Genomic DNA, 9,908 nt, shown 5'->3' with positions numbered 1-9,908 from the left:
AAAGGTTACCAATCTATTGCTCTCCAGTCCTAGATACAGAAGCAATCTACATAGACGCGTTTCTACTGGATTGGTCTTTTCTGGACTTATATGCATTCCCACCATTCAAGATAGTCAACAAGGTACTGCAGAAGTTCGCCTCTCACGAAGGGACAAGGTTGACGTTGGTTGCTACCCTCTGGCCCGCGAGAGAGTGGTTCACCGAGGTACTTCAATGGCTGGTAGACTTTCCAAGAATTCTTCCTCTAAGGGTAGATCTGTTACGTCAGCCCCACGTAAAGAATGTCCATCAAAGCCTCCCCGCTCTTCGTCTGACTTCCTTCAGACTATCGAAAGACTCTCAAGAGCTCGAGGCTTTTCGAAGGACGCAGCCAGTGCGATTGCAAGAACTAGGAGAGCTTCTACCATTAGAGTATACCAGTCGAAGTGGGAATTCTTTCGAGACTGGTGCAAGTCAGCATCTGTGTCCTCGTCCAGTACCTCTGTAGCCCAAATCGCAGATTTTCTTTTACATCTGAGAAAAGTTCGCTCCCTTTCAGCTCCCACGATTAAGGGCTACAGGAGCATGTTGGCTTCGGTCTTTCGACATAGAGGCTTAGATCTTTCCAACAATAAAGATCTCCAAGATCTCCTTAAGTCTTTCGAGACCTCTAAGGAACGTCGTTTGACAACTCCTGGATGGAACTTAGACGTGGTCCTAAGGTTCCTCATGTCAGACAGGTTTGAGCCATTACATTCAGCCTCCCTGAAGGATCTCACCCTCAAGACACTTTTCCTAGTGTGCTTGGCTTCGGCTAAAAGGGTCAGTGAACTTCATGCCTTCAGTAAGAACATCGGCTTTTCTACAGAAAAAAGCCACTTGTTCACTTCAACTTGGTTTCCTGGCCAAAAATGAACTGCCTTATCGTCCTTGGCCTAAATCTTTTGATATTCCTTGCTTATCAGAGATCGTAGGCAACGAACTGGAAAGAGTATTATGTCCTGTTAGAGCTCTTAAGTTCGATTTAGCTCGTACTAAGTCATTACGAGGTAAATCTGAGGCATTATGGTGCTCAGTTAAGAAACCTTCATTGCCTATGTCAAAGAATGCTTTGTCATATTTTATCAGATTTTTTTAATACGAGAAGCTCATTCTCACTTGAATGAGAAAGACCGATGTTTGCTTAAGGTTAAGACGCACGAAGTTAGAGATATAGCAACCTCCGTGGCCTTCAAGCAAAATAAATCTCTGCAAAGTATTATGGACGCGACTTTTTGGAGAAGCAAGTCAGTGTTCGCGTCATTTTACTTAAAAGATGTCCAGACTCTTTACGAGGACTGCTACACACTGGGTCCATTCATTGCAGCGAGTGCAGTAGTGGGTGAGGGTTCTACCACTACATTACCCTAATTCCAATACCCTTTTTAATCTGTCTCTTGAAATGTTTTTAATATTGTTTTTTGGGTTGTACGGAAGGCTAAGAAGCCTTTCGCATCCTGGTTGATTTGGCGGGTGGTCAAAGTCATTTCTTGAGAGCACCCAGATTAGGGGTTTGATGAGGTCCTGTTGTATGGGTTGCAGCCCTTGATACTTCAGCTCTTGGGAGTCTTTCAGCATCCTAAGAGGATCGCTGGGCTCCGTGAGGAAGACAGACTTACAAGGCAGAGTAATCGTCTAAGTCAGTTTCCTTACCAGGTACCTATATATTTTGGTTTTGTTATATTGATAACTGTCAAAAAAACTCTTAGCTTATACGCTGTGAACTTAATTAACTCTGGTCTCTACCCACCGCCTTGGGTGTGAATCAGCTATTATATATTCACCGGCTAAGTTAAATATTTAAAAATGATATTTTAATTATAAAATAAATTTTTGAATATACTTACCCGGTGAATATATAAATTAAAGGCCCTCCCTTCCTCCCCAATAGAGACGCAGCGGGACGAGAAGAATTGAAGGGTTTGTTTACATGCAAGAGTGGTATCTGGCCGGTAGTTGGCGCTGGTGGGCACACCCGCAACCTTCATAGCGATCGCTCGCGAGTTTTTTTAGTATGTTTTCTGTCGAGCCGCTGAGTAGCAGCTATTATATATTCACCGGGTAAGTATATTCAAAAATTTATTTTATAATTAAAATATCATATTTAAGCACCCGGGGCCCCCAAGCCCCTATTTGCTTTCATTCAAGATCCTTGATGTATGTATATAAAACATTTTTATCATGATATTGATATATAAATCTTCTATCATGATACTGTATTGATATCATTTAAGCACCCGGGGCCCCCGAGCCCCTCATGTAAAACGCGACTCAGGATACGAAAAAATCAGCATACGAAACCGTATCCAGAACGGATTACTTTCGTATGCTGAGGCATCACTGTATACTGTAGTTTTCTAACTGCTGTATTGTTATATTGCAGGAATACTGGCTACTGTATTGTCTTATACTTTAGTTTTGCCTTTATGCTACCGGGTTAGGCTAGTACCTGGCGGCACTAGCTGACAGAGAGAAAGAATGGAAAGAAGGACTAACGTATTATTATAGTTTAGTACAATAATTAGGGGTGTAGGGACTACTGTCTCTACTGCCTTCAATCCAGAATGAGGATTCAAATGGAAGGGGAGGAATACATTGATTCTAGCCTCCATCCAGCCATAATTTCTGTTGCCGGCTGTACTGCCGGTTACAGGGTTTGTGGATGGCAGTCCAAGAGAGGACTGAAGAATACTCAAAAGTATAATGGGTTTCCCATCGGCAGCAGTCAGGGCCGGCTCAACCTTTTCCAGAGCTTAGCTTCCGTTAGGGAGATGGTCAAAGCGGCAACCTAACTGCCTTTGTAGGAGCCTGGCCGGTAACCCAGTCAGCCCGCAAGCGGGGTGATTGAAGAATACCGGCCACAGGAATCGTGACGGCTAGGCCGTCACTAAAGGACAGAAGGAGAAGGGAAAGGGTCTTATATTTTACAGAGAAAGGTGGCGGCAGGTATGCCTCCTACTTTCGGCTGTAAATCGAAGAAACATAGTTTCCTATACCGGCACCGTCTTGGGTGGCAGAGGAATAACGATTCCCTAGCCTGAGACATTGCCGGATATAAGACATGTCTTCTAGTCCACAAGGGAGAAAGGTGGCGGCAATTATACAACCCACAATCGGTTGTGGACTAGGGAAGCCAAACTTCCTATGCCGACAACGATGTAACCAGCAAGGGAATGACTATTCCCCTGTTGGTAGTGTTGTCGGCAACAAGACAGAATACCGAGTTACTGTCGTATTTCAAAGCCAGGATACTCGCCGGCAAAGAAGATCGAAAGAAAACACTATCCAAGTCAAACCGGAATACACTACTCGATGGCGATGACAGAAGATAGGGTTGTCGCCTGGGCTGGCGGCACTCAGGGGTTAGGAAGGGTTTATCCTCATTTCTCTAAAAGAGAAGCATATTGAATTATACTGGTAATTCTAGGAGATATCTATATCTCCGACCGAATTAATAAAAACGATACAAGAGGTTAAACGGGGGATAATGTTACTAAACTATACTAAAACGAGTTAGGCTAGCCTAACCCTAGTCGGGATCTCGGCTACGCTAGTACCACTGAGGCCCTATCATATACAATAGAAACGTTTATTCGGAAAAGGAAATATTACATGTGTAAAGCTTATCTTCACTTGTATAATTTTGCCTAACTAGCCAGGATTTTTTTATAGCTAATTACCGGGAACGTCGTACTACTAACTAAATAAACGGATTTTGAGCGAAGCGAAAAATCTATTTTTGGGTAAGATGGCCATGTCGTCCTGATGGAAGTTCCTTAAAGGCAGCTTCCTAGGGTATATTACCACTACGGCGATATTCCCAGAGAATTTACCTTAAGGTACCCAGAATTCTAACTCCTGGAGCGAGTATCCCTAAAAAAGACCTTAGGGATATCGTAAAAGTGAACCCTCGCTACTTCGCGGTTCGACAATCGCGGATTCACCACTTCGCGGGGTTTTCCCATAACCCATATATATATACATATCGCGGATTTTCCGGAAAATTCGAAAATACCGCGAAATCTGAAGACAACCAAATACGATATTTTGTTACCTGTAATTCCATTAATACTGTAATTAGTAATATCTGCTCTTACTGATTGTTCATTGCATTACATATGATATATAATTCAGCACAGAAAGAAATAAAACACGAAAAGAGAATGTGATCATACGATAATTCAGTACGTAGTAAAATTAAATCGAACATGAAACGCAAATCAGATGCAGTCATACCATATTAGAATGGTGTGTACTGTAATGGATGTGCTTCTTTTCCATGAATCTTTTGTATGTATACGTACGTAGTACAGTACTGCATCCAATAATATTCTTTGTTGCAAAAATCACATTTCGAATACTGTAAGCGTACGAGAGAGAGAGAGAGAGAGAGAGAGAGAGAGAGAGAGAGAGAGAGAGGCGTAAAATAGCGTACGTAAATTTTTATTATTATTGTTATTATTATTATTATTGTTGTTGTTGTTAATAAAATTATTATTGTTATTATTATTAATCATTATTATTATTATTATTACTGTACAGTATTATTATCATTATTTATTATTATTACGGTATTGTACTTAATCTACGTACGTTCAGTATGCGCGGGGGCATCTTCTATGAGTAACCAACGCGCCATAGTACTGTAAGACGGGTTGTGATTGGTTCAAGCGCTGATAGATGACGAATCAAAACTCAAGTTTGGTTATCTAGCCTGTGATTGGTGTTTTGCCCGCATCTTCTACCCGCAGCATCAAAGTTCTCATGGGGCTGCATCGTTCACTTTCTCTTTCCGCGTATTGCTGAGTAGACGTTCTTAACTTTGTGAAGTTTAATCTGTGCTGTGTGCGACTGTTTTAAGTTGAACTTTTTGTTGAACTTTCTGTTACAATGCCTCCCAAGCGTTCTGCTTCTAGTAAGGCTGGTAGTGAGCCTAAACGCCACCGAAGGATGATGACGATAGCTGAGAAGGTTACGCTTCTCGACATGTTAAAAGATGGTAGAAGTTACGCGGCCGCCGGCCGCCATTTTGGCATCAACGAATCCACCGTTCGCTACATCAAGAAGGACGAGGCGAACATTAGAAAGACTGCTGCAATCACCTTTAGCAGATCAGCGAAGCGAGTCGTTACAACGCGTAATAAAACGATCGTACGCATGGAAGGTGCTTTAGCTGTGTGGATTGCCGACTGCCGGAAGAAGAACATAGCGTTGGATACGAACACCATCCAAACAAAGGCTTTGAGCTTATATGAGAATTTTGCTGCAAAGGAACCTAAAGACGACGACGGCAACCATGCTGAAGATGATGATGATGCAGATGATCCTCAACCAGGGACATCCACTGATTCCCAGCCTCAGAAACGTTTTTCCGCAAGCAAAGGATGGTTCGCGAAGTTTCAGAAACGCTTCGCCCTGAAAAGCGTTTCCTTGCATGGGGAGTCTGCTTCCGCTGACACTGCCGCTGCTGAAACTTACGTGAACCAGACTTTCAAGAACATTATCGCTGAAGGTGGATACAAGCCGGAACAAGTCTTTAATATGGATGAAACCGGCTTGTTTTGGAAGAGAATGCCGTCGCGAACTTTCCTGTTCAAAGAGGAAGCCAAAGCCTCTGGCTTTAAGGCATTCAAGGATCGCGTTACCCTCGTGATGTGTGGCAATGCTGCTGGATTTTTGTTAAAGCCGGGGCTTATTTATAAGTCGAAAAATCCTCGCGCTTTGAAAAATAAAAATAAGAATCTCCTTCCCGTGTACTGGATGCATAATCAAAAAGCATGGATTACGAAGATGCTGACCTCCAACTGGTTCCACCAGTGTTTCATCCCGCAAGTCCATGAATATCTCTTAGAGAAGGGCTTGCCATTCAAGATCCTTTTCCTTATGGATAACGCTGGTGGACACGCAACTGACCTGTCGCGTGAGGGCGTTCAGGTTGAGTTCCTGCCACCCAACACCACGTCATTAATTCAACCAATGGACCAGGGGGTTATCAGGGCGTTCAAGGCCCTCTACACGAAGAATACCTTGGCGGACCTCGTTGCGTGTGTGGATGCTGCCCAAGATGACGAGGATGAAGACTTCAACTTGAAGGCGTACTGGCGGCAGTACACCATAGCCACGTGCCTGCAGAATATTCAAAAGGCACTTCAAGAGATGAAACCTGCAACCGTAAATGCGAGCTGGAAGAAGCTGTGGCCCGATATTGTTTACGACGACAAGGGATTTACTCCGTCGGAAATCCAACACTCTGCAATACGGAAATCTGTGCAGTTGGCTGCCATAATTGGGGGTGACGGGTTTGGCGACATGACGACTGAAGACGTCGACGAGTTGTTGGACTGCCATTCCCAGCCCCTAACTGACGCAGACCTCGAAGACCTGACGAAATCGGCAAGTGAGGAAGAGAGTGAGGGTACCCAGGAAGAGACCCAAGAAAATGTCGAAGAAACGGGCTTAACATTAGAACGGCTTGCCAAGTTCTGCAACCATATGAAGGAGGCGAAAGAAATGTTACAAGAGTGGGACGAGGATATGGTTCGCTCGATGCAATTCTCAAATAAGGTCGATGACATCACGACTCCCTACAGGATGCTCTTGGATCGAAAAAAGAAGCAGCGGCAACAACTTCCGATCACAATGTTCTTCCAGCCTCGCAAAAAAGAGCCAGTTCCTCCTGCTAGTACGCCTTCGGAAGAAATTGAAGAAGTTGAAGAGGTGTCCCAGGAAAAGACACCTCCGTCTGAAGAGACGTAAAATACTATCATTGACTGCACAGTAGAACACATCATCAGCTTCATCATCATCATTTCTACTGTGCAGCAAATTCATCGCCATCGTCATTCAAGTTTTTCTTGAACTTCTTTCGTGGTGAGTACAGTAACAATCTTTATTTTTTACTTTAACCTGTTTTATAGTTTAGTAATGTACGTACTGTATGCATTAAGTTAAAGGGAAGGTTTTAAAAGTCTACATGTTGTAACCTATCATATTTTTTTTGTTTAAAATTTACATTTACGTACGTAAAACAATCTCTCTCTCTCTCTCTCTCTCTCTCTCTCTCTCTCTCTCTCTCTCTCTCTCTCTCTCTCTCTCTCTCTCAAATTGTTTTCCTGCTTTGCTACGTACAAGTACTGTATAATTTATATTTGTAAGGTAACATATTTTGTACAGTGAACCCTCGCTACTTCGCGGTTCGACCATCGCGGATTCACCACTTCGCGGATTTTTTCCATAACCCATATATATACAGTAATATATATATATATATATATATATATATATATATATATATATATATATATATATATATATGTATGCATGTATTTATGTATATATGTAGGTATGTATATGTGTATACATATATATATATATATATATATATATATATATATATATATATATATATATATATATATATATATATATATATATATCTAAAGTAGGAAGATGTGATGTAGTTCTAAGGGAAAAGTATGGGAAATATGTCTGGGTAATAAGCAAAGCTCTACCTCCAGTTTGTTTCTACATTATGATCAGAGATAAATGTAAACAAAACATTGGTTGCCATTTTTTATCGTGCTTTTTAGCATGTTTAGGAAATGCATGATATAAAATCACCTTTAATATTTGTGCCTGTTTTAGTTTAGGGTACTGTAGTACATGCATTAAGTGTTCTGTACATTAAAGGGTAGTTTGTTAACAGTACTACGTACAAGGGAAGGTTTTAAAAGTCTGAATATACATGTTGAATAAATAGGTAAATATGGTGTCACTACTTCGCGGATTTTCACCTATCGCGGCCGCGACTGGAACCTATCTACCGCGATAAACGAGGGTTCACTGTAAATGCTTTTACTGTAAATACTGTATGTACTGTATCATTATTTATCACTATCATCATGCGCGTTAAATGCCTTGTTTGTTCTGAGCGTGGTTGTTTACTGAGCGTACACGCCGTCGTTTCAGGCGGCGTCATAAAGAAAAAGATTTCATTTGGAAGTCCTAAGAAAAATACGTAAACTAAAACATTGGTAATAAAAAAATCAACATACAGTACTGTATAATCAATATAATCGATGCAAAAACTAACCTATACGTACATATATGTGTACACTAAATGAGTTTGTTTCTTCATTATGATCAGAGATGAACGTAAACAAAACATTGGTTGCCATTTTTTATCGTGCTTTTTAGGTGTTTAGGAAACACATGATATAAAATCGCCTTTAATATTTGTGCCTGTTTTAGTTTAGGGTGCTGTAGTACATGCATTAAGTGTTCTGTACATTAAAGGGTGGTTTGTTAACAGTACTACGTACAAGGGAAGGTTTTAAAAGTCCGAATATACATGTTAAATAAATAGGTAAATATGCTGTCACTACTTCGCGGATTTTCACCTATCGCGCCCGCGTCTGGAACCTATCTACCGCGATAAACGAGGGTTCACTGTATCAGCGGACGTATTCTTGACACGCCACATAGCAATCTATACCCCGAATAGAGTTAACACTTCGTAGGGGTCAAATGGCAAGAAAACGAAAACGATAAGAAAAAGGGGGGAGCCGTTCGTAAGGCATCTCTCCTCCCCGTTTCGTAAGCGTGCCCTGCGCCGCTCGCGGCGCCATCTGTATTCCTTGTAGCGATACACGAGGTGCTACAGATACTGTATGTAGGGAGGGGTCCTACAGCCCTTTTCTCTTTTTTTTTTTTTTTTTTTTTTTTTTGAAAAGGGACAGGGCGGGTCCATCAGGACGACATGGCCATCTTACCCAAAAATAGATTTTTCGCTTCGCTCAAAATCCGTTTTTTGGGCTCAAGCCATGTCGTCCTGATGGAAGTATACCAGAGCATTACTGTATCTGTGGATTCTCAATACGTGCCGTACTCCTCAGGAATGTTTCTTAGTCAACTCGACTGAAAGACCTAAGATGTTACCGTTATACATCTTTTCACTAATCATAAACCATGAAAGCGCTTCCTGCCCCCTACAGGGAGGAGTCCTACTAGACTCTAGAAACGAACGAAGAGTACATATACCTATGTATGACTCACTCGCAAGCCAATACAATATAGTGGTCTCACTCTATATGAAGTAAAGCATAGTCCTTACGGAACTACAGCATCCAAGGGAAAACCCGACCAGCCCCCTGGTCGAAGTAGAATTAGACAAAAAGGTTATATCTGTGTAGGATTAAACTTGCTGCCGCCACCGTCCTCTGAGAAGGATGGAGCCCTTTATGCTAAGGAAAGTATAAACCAGTGCAACAAGGCTTGCATTAAGGAACAGGCTATTATAGATATCCCCTATTAATATACATAGGCTGAATGCTCAATAATTAAAATGAAATCAATATAGGTGAAGGAGACGCAAGGTTCCCGAGAACAAGTTTATTGATTAACAATAAATAGACATGGTTACCACAATTATATACATATGATAGGTGGATGACCAACAATTTACACAAGTACTGTAGTGCATGGATGTATGGTTATCTGAAAGAAAACAATCAGGTCACTTGTCACATACCAAGGTATCAAAGTTAAACGTCCATGTTACTATCCACTGACATTAGCGTCAGAAACGCTCGGCACACCTGTCTGTACTTGTGCTACAATCACTATAACGCTGGAACAGTCATTGTGGGCTCCCAGAGCCTTCACTTCTAGTTATAGCAACGCATATAACTATACACTCACCCAAGAATCAAAGTCCCAATTAAATCCACTGTTCCTCGCAGAGTTAAACAACAGGGTTAACGACGCAACCAACTGCTACCACAGACCTCTTTAGCTGCTCCACTTGCTTAGCATAGTGGCGAAAGAATACCCTGGAAGACTTCCAGCCAGTGTATGAACGAAGGTGTTCAAAATCTATAAAGTTAAAGAA

Source organism: Palaemon carinicauda, chromosome 22, assembly GCF_036898095.1.
Source record: "Palaemon carinicauda isolate YSFRI2023 chromosome 22, ASM3689809v2, whole genome shotgun sequence".
In the NCBI taxonomy this organism is placed as follows: domain Eukaryota; kingdom Metazoa; phylum Arthropoda; class Malacostraca; order Decapoda; family Palaemonidae; genus Palaemon; species Palaemon carinicauda.
Note: the sequence above shows the minus strand (reverse complement) of the source record.